Source organism: Rhineura floridana, chromosome 2 (genome assembly GCF_030035675.1).
Source record: "Rhineura floridana isolate rRhiFlo1 chromosome 2, rRhiFlo1.hap2, whole genome shotgun sequence".
Taxonomy (NCBI): Eukaryota; Metazoa; Chordata; class Lepidosauria; order Squamata; family Rhineuridae; genus Rhineura; species Rhineura floridana.
The window spans coordinates 39,288,830-39,306,277 of record NC_084481.1 but is presented as its reverse complement, the minus strand read 5'-3'; the positions used below and the strand labels follow the sequence as shown (position 1 = coordinate 39,306,277).

Here is a 17,448-nt window from a genome sequence, read left to right as displayed (position 1 = left end):
GCCAAGAGAAATAGTCTTGATTCAGTATGGCCACAAAACGGCTAGATACACGCACACAATGGGGAAGGTACGGTATCGCTACAGTGCACTAAAGGAGAAACAGAGCTGCATGTTGTCAGCATACTGATGGCAATGCACTCCAAAGCTCCGGATGACCGCACCCAACGGTTTGATGTAGATGTTGAACAGCATGGGGGACAGAATTGATCCCTGCGGAACCCCATACTGGAGAGTCCAGGGTGCTGAGCAATGTTCCTCAAGCACCACCTTCTGGAGCCGACCTGCCAAGTTGGAGCAGAACCACCACCATGCAGTACCTTCCACTCCCAATTCAGCCAGTCTTCCCAGAAGGATACCATAGTCGATGGTATCGAAAGCCGCAGAGAGGTCAAGGAAAATCAACAGAGTCACACTTCCACTATCTCTCTCCCAACAGAGGTCATCATACAGGGCGACCAAGGCTGTTTCCATGCCAAAACTAGGCCTGTACCCCGATTGAAATTGATCCAGGGTCTCATCCAAGAGTGTCTGGAGCTGGCCTGCCACCACTCATTCAAGGACCTTGCCCAGGAATGGAGCATTTGCTACTGACCTATAGTTATTAAGATTTTCTGGGTCCAGGGAGGGTCTCTTCAGGAGTGGTCTCACTACCCCCTCTTTCAGGCAGTCAGGTACCACCCCCTCTCGCAGAGAGGCATTAATCACTTCCCTGGCCCAGCCGGCTGTTCCATCCCTGCTAGCTTTTATTAGTCAAGAAGGGCAAGGATCCAGCATAGAAGTGGTTGCACGAACCTGTCCAAGCACCTTGTTAACTTACTCAAGCTGTACCAACTGAAACTCATCCAAGAAATCACGACAAGGCTGTGCTCTGGATACTTCGCTTGATTCACTTGCTATAACACTGGAGTCTAAGTCCTGGCGGATGCTAAAAATTGTATCCTGGAAGTGCCTGGCAAATTCATTACAGCAGGCCTCAGACGGTTCTACCATGTCCTTGGGGCCAGAGTGTAATAGCTCCTGGAAAATTCTGAAGAGCTCTGCTGGGTGGCAGATTGGTGATTTGATAGTGGCAGCAAAATATTGTGTTTTTGCTGTCGTCACTGCCCCTAAATACAGCTTACCAAAGGCACTTACCAGTGTGTAATTGCCTCCACCAGGAGTTTGTCTCCGTCTGCACTCAAGCCGTCTCCTATATTGTTTCATCGCTCTCAGATCTGGGGTATACCATGGAGCCGCACAAGCTCTACACGGGAGAAGGCTCTCAGGAGCAATCATGTCAACTGCCTGGGTCATTTCTGTGTTCAACAGTTCAACCAGGGTTTCGACAGCACCAGCCCTATCAGCCGGAAAACTCCCCAAAGCCCTTTGGAAACCACACGGATCCATTAGTCTCTGGGGGCGGACCAACTTAATAGGTCCCCCACCCTTGCAGAGGGGAAAAGCCGCTGTAAGTCAAAACTTCAGCAAGCAGTGATGTGTCCATGACAGAGGGACTGATGTAAGCCCCCCACATTCAGATCACTATCTCCATGTCCAGTTGCAAAAACCAAGCCTAGAGTATGCCCTGCTTGCTACATGTGTTAGGCCAATGGCATGTTGGGACAGTCCCATGGTTGTCATGGAGACCTTGGAATCCTGAGCTGCCTCAGATAAGGTGGCCTCGGCATGGATGTTGACATTCCCTGGAACCAACAGTCTGGGGAATCTCAACAGTACACCCGAGACCACCTCCATCAGCTCAGCTAGGGAGTCTGTTGGGCAGCGGGGTGGGCGGTACACCAACAGAATCCCCAGTCTGTCCCACTGACCCAACACAAGGTACAAACACTCCAGACCAGTAGTCACATGGACAGGGTGCTTGCAGAGGGAAATGGAGCTCCTATAGACCTCAGCAACCCCCCTCCCCGACCCTCAGGTCTACCCTGATGCTGGACCAGGTACCCTGGCAGGCATAGCTGGGAGAGACTGACTCCTCCCTGCTCACCCACCCAGGTCTCGGTTATGTATGCCACATCGGCTGCTTCATCCACAATTAAATTGTGAATGAGGGAGATCTTACTATGCACCAATCTGGCATTTAGGAGTAGCATCCGGAGGTCTGAGAGCTGGCTGACAGGGCAACCAACAAACCTGCGGGTGTGGGGAGGACCGAAATAAGGCACAGTCGTTAACTGCCTGGGCTGCGTTCCCCTTCCTGGCAAATCGTCCTCACAATGCCATATCTCCCTCTACTCGTCACTACACCAGTTGGCCCCCCCTCAGGTCTCCCCATTTGGCTTTGAGTCCTCTTTCCCAGGCACATGACTCAAGACCCACAAAAAGGCAGACAAAGCAGGAGGCACCTCAGCCAGCCAGCTTATGTATCCTCTTCAGGGAAGGGACAGCTGAACGATATCAGATACAGCTGGCTGAGTACCTGGGGGCCTGGTCCTTGAGCAGAAGTCCAACAGGGAGAGGGTGGTGGTAGTAGCCGAGCAGCAGCAAGCAAGATTAGACAAATTCATGGAGGAAGAGGCTATCAATAGCTAATAGCCAGGAAGACTATGCTCTGCCTCCATAGTTGGAGGCTGTTTTCTTCTGAATACCACTTGCTGGCAGCTGTAGGAGTGGAGAGTGTTTGCACTCAGGTCCTGCTTGCAGGCTTCCCATGGGCAACAGGTTGGCCACTGTAAGGACAGGATGCTGGACTAGATGGGCCACTGGCCTGATCCAGCAGGCTCTTCGTATGTTCTTATACTCAGATTAAACCATGAGTGGAGAATCTCAGGCCCAGCTGCCAAATGCAGACCTCCACCCTCTCTGTCTGTCCCTCGGGAGTCTCCCCAGGGAACCCTCCTCACTGGCCCTACTTTATACCCTCACTGAGTGTGTTGGCGTGGCTGGAATATATCCTTGAACTCTGATCTTGCCTCTTGCTTGCCTGGATGGAGGATAGAGAGGGGTGGCTGAATCTCTATAGATGCTGCCCTGCTGTACAAAAACCAAGTTTATATTCAGTGCTTTGCAGGCTTTTGCACCTGGCCCATCCCCCACTGGTCCCCGGAAGCTTGCTCAGAAGGGCATGCGGAACTCAGTCTGAAAAAGAGTCCTCGCTCCTGCAGTAGACCCATTAAAGGTAATGGGCTAAAGTCACTTCAGTCCATTAGATTCAGTGGGTCTGTTCTGAGCATGACTTGTGTATCACCCAATAATTCTAAAGTAAAGCCTCTCTTCAGATTATAGACAAGGTGAGTTCTGTGGGATTAACTGGCTTTTGAAATGTTTTTAATTCCTTGTTTTTGTTTGTTTCTATTAATAATTTTAATGTTTTAAGTAAACTGCTTAGAGGTTTTCTACAATCAAGCGGTATATAAGTTTTGTTAAATATATAAATAATTAATAGTTTCCACAAAGGTGTATGCAAGCTATTGACATATTTCTGCTTCTCATGCTAGTACAGCTCTACCAGCCTGACAGTGCATGAAGGAAAAAGATAGTGGCCACGTTGATTTGGAACGCAACAAGAATAATACTTTCTATTGTAAACTGTATCTGCCAATTTTATGTAGGTCTCCTGGGGTCTGTGGTGCTGATATCCAGGAAGGTGCATGGAAGCGATTTCAATATCACATGCTGGTACACTTTTCCCGGTTTCATAGAGAATTCAGGCTTGGATCCAAAGAACTATGAACGGAAGGAAGAAATGTGTTTGTGCTTGTCCATGAACTTTTGTGAAGGCTAGTGGAAGGCTTATCACAGTACAGCATCACAACGTATTGGGGCTTGAGTTGCGGTATAGGTAAAATGGTGGATGAAGAAGGCTATAGCATATAAACGTTGGTGTCAGGCAGTTCTTGTGCTCGTGTGAGTCTGTTAGGAATTAAAAATGGCACGTATGGGCATCCCCTCGCCCAAAATACTCCACCCATCAGTGCTTTTGAGATTTGTCAGAGCTGTGTGGACATTTTGTCACGTTAAGCATATGAGCCATTCACCATGTAAATGATTTTTGAAATAGCTTTTTAAGATTTTGACATTTATGAAGCCATTCTGTGTTGTGTGATCTTTCTACAGAACATCAGGGCCCTTAACAAGTGGGCTGAAAATGTGACTTCACTTGCGACTGTGACAAGCTTTTCTTTGTGCTGGAGTTGATAAGCCCACATTTGTGGAGATTTTTGTATATAAATTAATTGAACTTTTAACTTTTCTTGTAAGCAAAATATCCTTCTAGGGTGCAGAAATAAATTGTGATTTCCTCCTGAAAATATGCCTCTAATATGGAAGATTCTAACAAAGAAATTAAAATATATGTGGAGGCATTAGTGGGTTTGCTCATTGCTTGGGCTGCTAATACTAAACAATGGTAGTGGCTTACTGTTGAAGCAGAGAATATATGGTTCCTATGGTATCTGTTAACTTCTCTGACAGGGAGGACTGTGCTGGAAAATTTTGCCACCACATGGTCAATGGTTTACTTAGAAAATGGGTGGGGAATCTCCAGGTGAAACATGGCCTCCCAGGGGGTCCAGTTTGGCCTACAGTGCCATTTTCTCCAAACAATGTGCATCAGCTGACATCACTGGTGACATCAACAGATGGGTGGGAGGATAGAGGTTAATCCTCGATTGGCTGCATGATCGTGTTCCCAGCAGACTTTTGCAAAGGCTTTAAGACAGCTCCTGCACTCCTGTTTACTCAAACAGGAGTGCAGGAACTATCTTAAAGCCTTTTGGAAGTCTCCCCACCCCCTTTAAGTCCCCAGTTGTGGAGACTTAAAAGGGAAGCACAAGGGATTTTGACAGGTGAGCAGGCCCACAAGACAGATCTTGATAAGGATCTGGCCTTTGGAGCCAAAAAGGTTCCCCACCCCTGACTTAGAAATACATTTTTGTGTTAGGAAATAATAAAAATTGGGATACTAATTAGACCATTGATTGCAAAGAGCTTTCAGGACTGTATGTGACTGGTGAACAACACTTTACCTTCCCCTCTTAAACTGTTGCACAACTTTTTGTTCCAACTAGCAAACGCCACTGACTCAAAATTACAATTTATATGTACATAAAATGCCAAAGATGTGTAGATGGATACCAAGAGGGAATAAGGGCACTGTGGACTCCTTATGTATTAGGTCTGGACTGCTTAACTACAAAAACTGCTGAATGGAAAACATGTAGAATGACTGATTACTTGAATTATGCTAGGACTTTACTAGACATGTTTTCCTTTTTGCACAGCTGTTGTATAAATTCCCCATAGCAAAATATATATAACTTCTTAATTATTCTTTCTATTGAATACAGGGTTCTTTGTGGCTGCAGTGTACAGCCACATGTTGGTTTTACACTGCACTGAGCAACATCTGGAACCTTGTAAAGCAGCTTTTGCCAACATGTTACTCTCAATATTTTTTTGGGTTTCAGCCAGAACTTGCTAAAGGGAGTTGTGGTGCAAAACATCTGGGGAGCACTGAGTTGACCACTAGATAATAAAATGTTTCAGTATGAAGACCCACCCTCAGGGAATGTGCACTAAGAGGCACACACATATATATTTGTATATAACCTTGTATATATTTTGTAAAGAGTTTTTGGGTTACATTTTGACCCTCATTAACCAGTTCTTTTTTTTATAGTTCTCCATTTTTTGCGACTGTCATTTTATAGGTGTTCTGTTGTTAATTTGGATTTGTTAGATATATTTTTCTTGATATATATGTTGATACACTTGTAAGTTCTCACAATAAAAAGTAACTTGGCAATTCTGTTTCATATTCTCGTGCGCTCATGTTGAAAGATTGTCATACTTCCTATTTGCTATCTCACTTCCCATGTATGTTGGTACAAAGCGTTCTTGAAGGATTTCGTCCTGAAATACATTGGGCCTTGAGTAAATTTTACTTCAAGCATCTGGAGATTTCCCCTCTCTTTTTGGTCTGCTTTTGGTGCTTTTCCAGTTTTGTGGATGTCTTTCTTGTCTCACCAGTAGCTAGAGAACAGAACACAAAATCACCCATAGCAACTTTGAGAGACATTTTAGTGTCATGAGCCATATCAGTAATCCTCTCCCACAGTATTCTGTGAGATAAGCTTATGCTATCAAATCATTTTTTTGGCGCCAACAGGGCTGCTGTTTCAACAACGCACTTCTGAATGAGGCAAGATTGGGAGGGTGGGATAGGCTCACAAACCACATGGGTGGCCTGTACAACATGGTTTATCTTTTTAGTCGGGTGCACAACAGGAAATTTTCACAATTTTTAAAAGTGCTATAATTTTGTCATTGCGCAGCTTTTCAGTTCTTCAAATTTGTTAGGGTTTTTATTGTAGTGTCTTAACAAGTTTACTTTTTCATCACAGAAAGTTTTTCCGCAAATGAGCAAAGAAGTTTGTATTTCATCTCTGCACTCGCACGCAAAAAAATTGTCCATTCTTAAAAACTATGACACTCAGCATCTGTGTTTTTGGATGCTATTGTGGGTGATCTGACCTTATAGATATGAGATAATATGTACCCATATGTACCTTCCTGCACTTAAATAGAGATTATCTTGCTGCCCTGAGAGCAAGCAAAGAGGCTTTATCTAGGTTCAAGCACATCATATTTCTCTTATTTTAGCCTGCCTCCAGGTTTTTATCACAGCACTTGGCATTGGAGACTGTCTGATGCTTAGACATCTCTCTCTCTCTCTCTCTCTCTCTCTCTCTCTCTCTCTCTCTCTCATACACACACACACACACACACTTTCTGTAACTGAAAGATGAAAAGAGACTTCCTTCTCCATCACTATTATTTTTTCAAAAAATTAGGAATTATTATTATTATTATTATTATTATTATTATTATTATTAATTAAATTTATATACCGCCCGACTAGCAATAGCTTTCTGGGCGGTGAACATAAAATAGCATAAAAATACAATAAATAACAAAATAATACTAAAATACAATCAATAATCCAATACAATAAACATTTTTAAAAGTAAATCGGTGTAACTTAAAATGCTTCAGAGAATAGGAAGGTTTTGACCTGGCGCCGGAAGGAGAGCAGAGTCGGCGCCAGGCGTACTTCCTCGGGGAGACTGTTCCATAGTTCGGGGGCCACCACTGAGAAGGCCCTAGATCTTGTCATCACCCTCCGGGCCTCCCTGTGAGTTGGAACCCGGAGGAGGGCCTTCGTAGCAGAACGTAGTGCACGGGTCGGTTCATATCGGAAGAGGCGTTCCGCAAGGTATCGTGGTCCCGCACCGTATAAGGCTTTATAGGTTAATACCAACACTTTGAATCTAGCCCGGAAACATATGGGCAACCAGTGCAAGCTGGCCAGAACAGGTGTTATATGCTCAGACCGCTTGGTCCTTGTCAGCAATCTGGCCGCCGCATTTTGCACTAGTTGTAGCTTCCGAACTGTCTTCAAAGGTAGCCCTACGTAAAGCGCATTACAGTAATCCAAATGTGAGGTTACCAGAGCATGTACCACTGATGTAAGGTCCTCTTTACTCAAATAGGGACATAGCTGGGCTACCAACCAAAGTTGGTAAAACGCATTCCTAACCACCGAGGCTACTTGAGCCTCAAGTGAGAGGGAAGAGTCTAAAAAGACTCCCAGACTACGAACCCGGTCCTTTAGGGGGAGTGTAACCCCGTCCAGGACAGGGTATGTATCCACCATCCGATCAGAGAACCCGTCCACCAACAGCATCTCAGTCTTGTCTGGATTGAGCTTCAGTTTGTTAACTCTCATCCAGTCCATTGTCGCGGCCAGGCAACGGTTCAGCAAATCGACAGCCTCACCTGAAGAAGATGAAAAGGAGAAGTAGAGCTGCGTGTCATCAGCATACTGATGACAACGCACTCCAAAACTCCTGATGACCTCTCCCCACGGCTTCATGTAGATATTAAAAAGCAGGGGGGACAAAACTGACCCCTGTGGGACCCCATATTGGAGAGCCCGCGGTGTCGAGCAATGTTCCCCAAGCACTACCTTCTGGAGACGACCCGCCAAGTAGGAGCGGAACCACTGCCAAGCAGTACCTCCAACTCCCAACTCCGCGAGCCTCTCCAGAAGGATACCATGGTCGATGGTATCAAAAGCCGCTGAGAGATCAAGGAGAATCAACAGAGTTACACTCCCACTGTCTCTTTCCCGACATAGGTCATCGTACAGGGCGACCAAGGCTGTCTTGGTGCCAAAACCGGGCCTAAAACCCGATTGAAATGGATCTAGATAATCAGTTTCATCCAATAGCGCCTGGAGCTGGCCAGCAACCACCCGTTCCAAGACCTTGCCCAGGAATGGAACATTCGCCACTGGCCTGTAGCTGTTAAAATTGTCTGTGTCCAAGGAAGGCTTTTTCAGGAGTGGTCTCACCACTGCCTCTTTCAGACAGCCCGGGACCACTCCCTCTCGTAAAGAGGCATTTATCACTTCCTTGGCCCAGCTACCTGTTCCATTCCTGCTAGTTTTTATCAGCCAGGAGGGGCAAGGATCCAGTACCGAAGTGGTTGCACGTACCTGTCCAAGCACCTTGTCCACGTCCTCGAGTTGAACCAACTGAAGCTCATCCAACAAAACAGGACAAGACTGTGCTCTGGACATCTCACTAGGATCTACTGCTATAACTTGAGAGTCTAGGTCCTGGCGGAACTTGAAACCATCCTGTTTTCAGACTCCTCCCCACCTCCCCAACTGAAATATGAAATTCACCCTTTCCCTACTGTCCATCCAGCCACTCATGGGAGTTGGCTTCTGTCCCCAAGAATCCTCCCTCTGGACCCCCTGCTTCCTCTTCTCCTGCACGTGCCCCCTGGAGCTTCCTTATCTCAGTCATAGATATATACCTGCACAGTCAGAGGTTTACCAAACGTGTTGCAACAAGTTGAGTCACCAACAAACAAGGCTGTGGGAGTGGACACTCTTGATGGTTGATGCAAAGTCCAGACCTTTATGGAACTTTCTTCATTTTGACTGTATTTTAGGTCCTTCTGCCATACCACTAGTCCCAGAATTAAGTTCAGGTGCTACAGTGGTTTCCTCTAGCCTTGTGGTGAGCTGTTCAAAGTCTACTGGCTACCTCTATCATTGGCCCTGATTTTGTCAACTCCACTATTAGCATCTATATCAGAAAAGCCTGTAGAGACAACCGACTCAAGTTTGAAGTGGGGATTCTGATGTTAGTCACCACATCTGTAAGAAGTCTTAAGGGCTGGATGTCCATAAAAGGGACCAGACAAGGTTGGTGTCAATCTCACATGCTGTGTCCTAGCTCTGCCTCCACTGGTTGAGTAGGAAACGTTGTTAGTTGCTTACTACAAAAAGTCTGTCAAAGTGAAATGTCATTGAAGTGACTGGATATGAGGATCCTCTCAAAATGGACTTATAAAACAGGATCTTGTTTGATTGTAATGACCATTTCCCAAAATTAATTTTGTGAGATGTAGTTTTTTGTATTTACAGGTTACAATTGCTGGGCTTTACTCCTCCTGTGTTTCCCACTGGCTGGGATTAGCTTTGAGACATGAGAAAGTACCTTTGCACAGAGTGAAATAACTTACAGCTCTACATCAGAGTTAAAACTCAGCAGTATGAATAGCAGCTGCCATTTGAAACTACCTCCAGAATTGCCAAAAAGAAATACAACCCTAAGACTTTTTCAGACATTCTTAATCTGTATCTGCAGAAGGGCATGGGGTTACATGTGCCAACCGGATTCTGTCTACCTTCCTTGACATGGGAAAGGTCTGAAGGGGGAGGAGTGCATTTAATTTGAACATGCTTACAATCCTCCACAGCATCAGGAACTCTGCACAATCAAGATGCCCAGCTTCAGGGAGAATTGCAAGTACAACCTAATTATTATTATTGTTGTTGTTTATTTCTACCCCGCCTTTTGGCCAAAAGGCCCTCAAGGCGGCTTACAAAAAACCCACAAATATAAAAATACATCAATAAAAACAATACAATTTACAAAAAGCAGCAGTTACAACTTCCGATAAAATACATTTACAAATGTGTTTACAATCACCCTTCAGACCTTCCTGCTTGATAGAGGAAGGTTGGTTAGGGATGGTGCAGCCAGCTCTGTGTTTGTCCACAAATACAGATTAAGAATGTCTGAAGAAGGCTTTAATGTTACGGCCGCTTTTGCCGAACTTCAAATTCTGATTAACAATCCAGTTTAACAAGTGCGCAATAACATTTAAAATGAGCATTGGTCTAGAATGGAGCTTGGACCCTTCCAATTATCATGATGGAAGGCCAGTTCACATTATGCATGAATATAACTTGATTTTTCAACATTGGTTGATTCTCACTTGAGTATGTAAACTGGCTCCAATGAAAAACATCACATTTGAGATGATACAGAAAGGTTTTTTTTAAAAATCTAATGTTGATCTAGGATGGGGCTTTCACACATGCAAGGCACCCCTTGATTCTGCGGAAAACGAATGTGTTTCTAAACCAATATATTTTAATGAGTGGTACAAATCAGAGCCACTACATTGTTTGGGACTTGTTTACAAAATCTAATCTGACCTTTTCACATTTTAGCAATTTGGAACATAAGGCTATATGCATGCTTTTCCCACACAGAAGATTTGGGCTTTAAACCTTGGACTGATTTCATTTTTTGAAACAGATTGCATTAATATTACTATATAGCTGCATCTGTTAGTGAAATTAGGTAACAAACAAATAGGACCAGGATGTGAGTAATGAAATAGTTGTAGATGTGAAACACTTCTGCCTATTGCTACTTAAAACAGCTATCAAATATTTTCCTTGATCTAAAATGGCATTGACAGTAGACAAAATATATGCTTTCAGTTTTTCAATCATGGGCTCATTTCTGTTGGTAATCAACTATTTAATTTATTTAAGCACTTGGAACAGTTTTCCCCCTTTTAAATTGAAATTGTGTCTGAACAGATGCTTTTCATGTCTCAGCTTTTAAAACACCCAGAGGAGACTGGAGAAATTCTCTGCCTTTTGTGGAATGGTCTTCCTAGAGAGACCTGCCTGATGCCTACATGATATGCTGGGCAAAGACTTTTCTGTTCTCTTAAGCCTTTCAACATCTTGTAATATCCTTCATATTTTTTTGCACATTTTCCCTTTTGAATGCTACTTAGCACAAGGATGGGGAACTTGTGTTGTTGGACTTCAATTTGCATCAGGTCCAGCCAGTATGGCCAATGGGTAGAGTGTCCGGGGGGACAAGAGGGCCCCCAATTCTAAATGTAATGGAGGATGGAATGGGTTGCCAATGACCAGAAGTAATAATTCATAGACCTTCCCCACCACCCACCCCAGAAATACTCCTGCAGACACTCTTGTAAGGGATAATGGAGTCCAGCAACATCTGCAGGATCACAGGTTCCTTGTCTCTGACTTAGCATCTGAATGCTTATTACTACTGGTAAGTGTTTTCTTAGCTATTGCATATGGGTAGGCTCTTTTACTCTGCTTATGTTTTTATTCTTGTTTTCTATGGGATTTTTAATATTCCATACGATTCTGTGTCATGTTTTTAGTTTTAAATTTCATGTGGTATGTTCCCTAGAAAACATGTTATGAGGCCATGGACAAAGGCAAATAATAAAACAGTAAACAATTTTTGAAATAGACCGTAACAATTCCACCCTTTACTATCCAGAGGTCTGTCATATTCTGGCAGAGGTCACCAGTGCCCAGGCTCTAAATCCATAACATATACTTCAAAAGGGGGAATTAAAATTGTGCTTTGAAAATCCATAGGTTTTGCAGGCAGTTAATGCAATGTTTTGTCATACGGATGTACATATCCAGTAGTGTACCCTGGGGGAAAAGGGCCATAAAAGGAGGTGTGTTCCATATCTTCCATGGGGCATGCCTCACGATGGGGTCAAAAAAGGCACCAACTCACATCAAGTCAGGTGCAAGTAAGGCTTTATTTCAGGTGTTACTTTATGCACCTACACCCACCTGCGTCCCAGATTACTTTCACTGATAAGCAAAATCTTTCAGCTGGCCTTGTTTCCTAGGTTGGCTGTTTCAGCATCGGTCCTTCTTCAGAGCTTCTTGTTCTCCCTTTGCCACTCTCCTCAGCAGCATGCCCAAAACCCTGGAACAGTCAGGTCCTCTCGTCATTTCAGGGGTCTGGGGTAGGCTTTCGCTAAAGAGGGCAAGAGTGTTCTGCCTCCATGCTGTTGGCCTAGGCAAACTTAAGTCCAGAACTCCTGTGCCTCCCTGTGGAATGGGATGGAGATAGGTAAACCTAGGGAGCAACCACTATTCCTCTCTGGCCCACCCAATGACACTTCAGGGAATAACCTGAAGATCACCTTTGGCAGGGGAGCAAAGGCCAAGCTTCCTCATTGGGATGGGCAAGAATTTCAATTCAGTTTGCATTTCAAGCTGAATCTATCAAATTTGCACCTTCTGAAACAATATGAGAACCAGAACACAACGACCCTTCAAAATGTGCATTTATTTGAATTTTGCAATGCCGTTTTCCAACCGAACAATGTTTACAAAATGCATATATTAGGGGAAGGTGTGCATAAGGAAAGGACCAGTGAGTTCCAGAGGCCCATCACAAAACACAGTTTAACTTGAAGTGCCTTTTGATGCAGACATTTTAGGTGAATTGTAACTGCTGGATGAACATGTTTATTCTTAGATGATTGCTAAGAATAAGATTATTGCTGTGGAGGCAACACATTTAGGTGCTTCTTGCATCTAAGAAGTGGCTGGGATGCTCTTCTTCTGCCCACCCTTCATTTCCCACATTTTATTTAGAACTGGTTTACCGAATTGTCCCCAAATAGAACAATTCTAATTTTAAACTGTAATGTGGGTTTTAAGTTTTTATTTACTTTCCCTTCAGAATCCTTTTTGGTTATGCAGTTTTGTGACTAAGTAAGACAAGGCAGCAGTGGTTAAAAAAAAAAGCAAAAATGAAGGGAGCTAGAGGCTAAATGATGGGTAGGAGACATTGCCCAAATAAAAAATAGAAAGGAAAAGGTTGGGTGATCAAATTAAAAAGAGGTCAACAGATAAGTAAAAAATTGGGTAGGGGGATTGTTTTGTCTGACAATATTACATGTCTCAGAAATTATCCAAACCTGCCAGGGGACTCCACTGCACCCACAAATCCTCGGCTTCCCTGATAACGTCAATGGTAAGAGAGTGCTATATTTTACTTATTAACAAAATGTATATGCTGCTTGATTGTAACAGAAACTAAGAAGAAATTAAAACAAATGTTTTATGAGCATGAGGCAGGGATGGCCAACCTTTTTGGAGCTGCAGGCCACTGAGCCTCAACCCCAGGATCAACCCACCCTGGGGGTCTGCATGCCAAAGTCCATGTGGCCAGACTGGGTGTGGCTAAAGTGTCATCAGCACTTTAAAAGAGAATTACAGAGCAATCCAAATGGTTAGAAGCTGGTGGAGGGCGGGGCAGCAAAGGAGGAGCCAGCAGAAAGCTCCATGGTATCCACTTCCTGCTCGGGAGCCACTGGCCCGCCTGAGCACCAGTTCCATTAGAAGCTGCACACATGAGTGGGAAGGAAGAAGTCAGCTGTTGTGAATTGGCCTTTTGGGGAATAAGCGGCCATTACAATTTTTTTTAGTGCACCCGCCTTTTGGCCAGTGGAGTTTCTGGCCAGATCAGGATCTGCGGGTGGGCTCTGAGCAGTGCTCCTGTCAGTGGCGTGGCTCAGCCAGCCAACAGAGGGCTGCTGCTGGCACCAGGAGCCTGCTGGCACATCCAGGGGTCCGCAGCATCCAACTACCCCCAGCTCGGTAGAAAGGTGAGTTGGATTGCGTACTTAGACAAATTCATGGAGGACAAGGATATCAGTGAATGTATGGAACTGAATCTTCCAACATTCAGTTTCATTTGATGCTCCCGAATTCTAGTATTATGAGAGGTTATTATCCACTTTCTCCACATCATGCATAATATCTCCTCTTCCCCACATTTTCTCTAAACTAAAAAGCCCCAAATGTTGTAACTTTTCCACACAAATGAGTTGTCCCAACCACTTGGTCATTTCAGTTGCCCTTTTCTGAACCTTTTACAATATCGTTTCTGAGGTGAGGTGACCAGAACTGTACATGGTATTCCAAGTGTGGTCACACCATAATTTATATAATGGCACTATGATATTGTCAGGTTTTTTTATATCTATTTATGTTTTTATATTGCTGTCAAGAAGACTAAAGTAATAACAGAAGATTTTTGTAACTTTACAGTTGACAATGAGGACATTGATCTTGTCAAGGATTATATATAACTTGGCACAGTCATTAACCAAAACGGAGACAATAGTCAAGAAATCAGAAGAAGGCTAGGACTGGGGAGGGCAGCTATGAGAGAACTAGAAAAGGTCCTCAAATGCAAAGATGTATCACTGACCCCAAAATCAGGATCATTGAGACCATGGTATTCCCAATCTCTATGTATGAATGTGAAAGTTGGACAGTGAAAAAAGTGGATAAGAGAAAAATCAACTCATTTGAAATGTGGTGCTGGAAGAGAGCTTTGCAGATACCATGGACCACAAAAAGGACAAATAATTGGGTGTTAGAACAAATTAAACCCAAACTATCATTAGAAGCTAAAATGATGAAACTGAGGTTACCATACTTTGGACACATAATGAGAAGACATGATTCACTAGAAAAGACAATAATGCTGGGAAAACAGAAGGGAGTAGAAAAAGAGGAAGGCCAAACAAGAGATGGATTGATTCCATAAAGGAATCCACAGACCTGAACTTACGAGATCTGAACAGGGTGGCTCATGACAGATGCTATTGGAGGTTGCTGATTTATAGGATTGCCATAAGTTGAAATCGACTTGAAGGCACATAACAACAAGAAGTCATACTCTGAATAGATCCATTTAAATCAGTGGACTTAATTTAGATATGTCAATTAATTTTAATGGCTCTCCTCTGAGTATGTAGTCGAATACAACCCATTGTATTTGAGCGTCTCAACAAAAGTTTATTCCCAACCTTTTCAGAAATCTACACAAACACCAGTTAGAACAGAATCCTAAAAGCTGAAGAGTTTTAAGAGTTAATTTCTGTAGCTGATCTTGGTACTTTGAAGGAATCTGTTTTCCAGGACAGTGATTCTTGTCAGAAGGTAAGGTTAAAGAAGATTGATCATGCCTTATGCAAACAATTTAGAGCATCCTCCAAGGTTTTCAAAGTATAATCCTTTGTATTTTAGCTGTAATTTCACATTCAAAGAAGCTCTGTGTGTTTTTCAAAGAGAGAGAAAAAGGATCTTCCATTTTACAGTGGCCACTTCCATCCTGTGCAGTAAATAACTATACATAGTATTTATCCTGTGAGAATCGCCAGCTTAAACATTGAGCAATGGTATTTCAAATTGTTTTAGTGTAACTGATTACTTTTTTTGCAACATATATCTACTTTTGAAAGGGGCTTTCTATAATATTAATTTCTTCATGATAAATCATCATGATTATCCTGAAAGAGCAGACGCCTTCCATCCCTTCTAGCATATTTACCATTTTATATGTTTTACTGTATTCATAAGGCCACACAAGATAATCCCATATGTAGTAAGGATCAGGTGCTGCATTAGGTTTCAAGAGGAACACTGTGTTTTATTCCTAGCTCCTAAAAGCAGCATTAAGGTTCAAAAATGTCTTGTATTGTCTTAAGGAAATCTTCTGGCAATCAACCCTCTTTCTTCTGATAAGGTTTTATGTGAGATCACTCTGTTCCCCATTTCATTTTACCTGCATTTAAAAAAAAATTCACCCTCTTTCTGCAGGAAGAATGGAATATCTGGGATAATTTTAGCAACACAAGCTCTTTGCAGTACTTGCTGCCTCACTTTGAGCTCACATATCAATAAACCTCCAGCCATTCTCCCCATCAACATAGTGTGACTGAGGATCTGTTTATATAATCTGTTATCCTGGAATACCAGTTTTTGAATTCACTCCATTATCTGATTAATCCCAAGATTGCATTAGAGAGGAATGTCAGCTTCTGTTTCTCTCCATTTCTCAGTTTTCCAATCTTAAATTCAGTTTTCCACATTTCAGCAGCAATTTGCATTTTTTTTAAAAAGAATCCTAAGTAATTCTGTGTCTCTTTTCTGTGGGCTTTTCTGGGGATCTCTTACATAATTCAGCTAACAGTAAAGAGAGACTTTATAGCTTGTCCCAATCTACTGTGGAGGAGAGCTTTGCGCATACCATGGACTGCGTAAAAGACAAGTAATTGGGTGTTAGAACTTTGAAGATCTGAACAGGGTAGTTCATGACAGATGCTCTTGGAGGTCGCTGATTCATAGGGTCGCCATAAGTCGTAATTGACTTGAAGGCACATAACAACAACAATCTACTGTTCCTACCCAAGCAGCTCAACCAATCATAACCAGAGGTTTTACCAAAACCACTACAATGAAATCCTAAGATAATACAGACAGTAATTTACACTGCACAAACATCTTGGTAATTTGTTGCCTCCTACATTTAGTTGCAAATAAATTTTGGTTAAAAATGTCAGTTCTGTGTTTTTGAAAAGATTTTAGGCAGCTTTTTCTAAGGATTCCCACAGGCTACAGTGCCATATTAGGTGTTTTCTGGAATATCTCTCTTTCAGGGTTGGCATTAGTTATTTTAGCACCTACTTTGTACTATGCTGCTCCCTGTGCCCCAAATAGTTATTATTCACTTCATTGGCTACTTCTTTTAAGCCTAAATCCAGACCGATGAACCATGCTAACTTCACCTTGGCTGCTCTTGCCTATCCTACTGGTAGTATGCATTTGTCAGTTCGCAATCCCTCCTCACCCTGTTTCACCCTTCTAGTGAAGATCTCCTTGCATATTGTTGATGGTAAATTTATCTTAGGAACACAGGAAGCCGCATTATACTGAGACCACTCGTCTGTTTAGCATAATAGGATCTATGCTGCTTGGCAGCAGCTCTCCAAAGTTTTAGACAGAGGTCTTTTCCAGGCCTACCAGGAGATGCCAAGGACTAAAACTGGGAGCTTTTTCATACAAAGTATATGTTCTGCTACTCAGCCAGTAGTAGCATTGGCCAGTAGTAAACTGGCAAATTCAGATGTGCAGGGTTCCTTCATGATAGTCACACCACATGCTCTCACAGCCATGCCCCTTTCCACTTCCCCTCATCTCCCTTGCTCTCCATGTTGTCTCTGAGTCCACACTCCACTACAACAGAAGTGCCTAGTAGCTAATCAGCATGAAAGGGGAGGCTCTGAGAATCTTCTCAGTGGCTGACTCACCTCCATTCACTATGATTGGCTCCAATCAGCACAAAAGGACAAGGACTCTTCTCAGTGGCTAACACTCTCCTCTTTCATGTTGATTGGCTCATACATAGGGACCTAGCTGGGACCCTGCCCTCCAAAATGTAAGGGGTCTATGACCCCGTGCAACCATGCAAGTAGCACACTAAC

General features: G+C 43.2%; 1 protein-coding gene across 1 annotated transcript in view; it reads left to right on the top strand.

Annotated features, from left to right (window-relative positions):
- The window catches only part of RBM45 (RNA binding motif protein 45), a 40,252-nt gene extending 34,550 nt beyond the window's left edge, over positions 1-5,702 (top strand). The window contains exon 15 of the mRNA XM_061612688.1: positions 4,054-5,702. The gene's annotated coding sequence lies outside the window, so the exon portion shown is untranslated. The remainder of the gene's footprint in view (positions 1-4,053) is intronic.
- Positions 5,703-17,448: the final 11,746 nt, after the last annotated feature.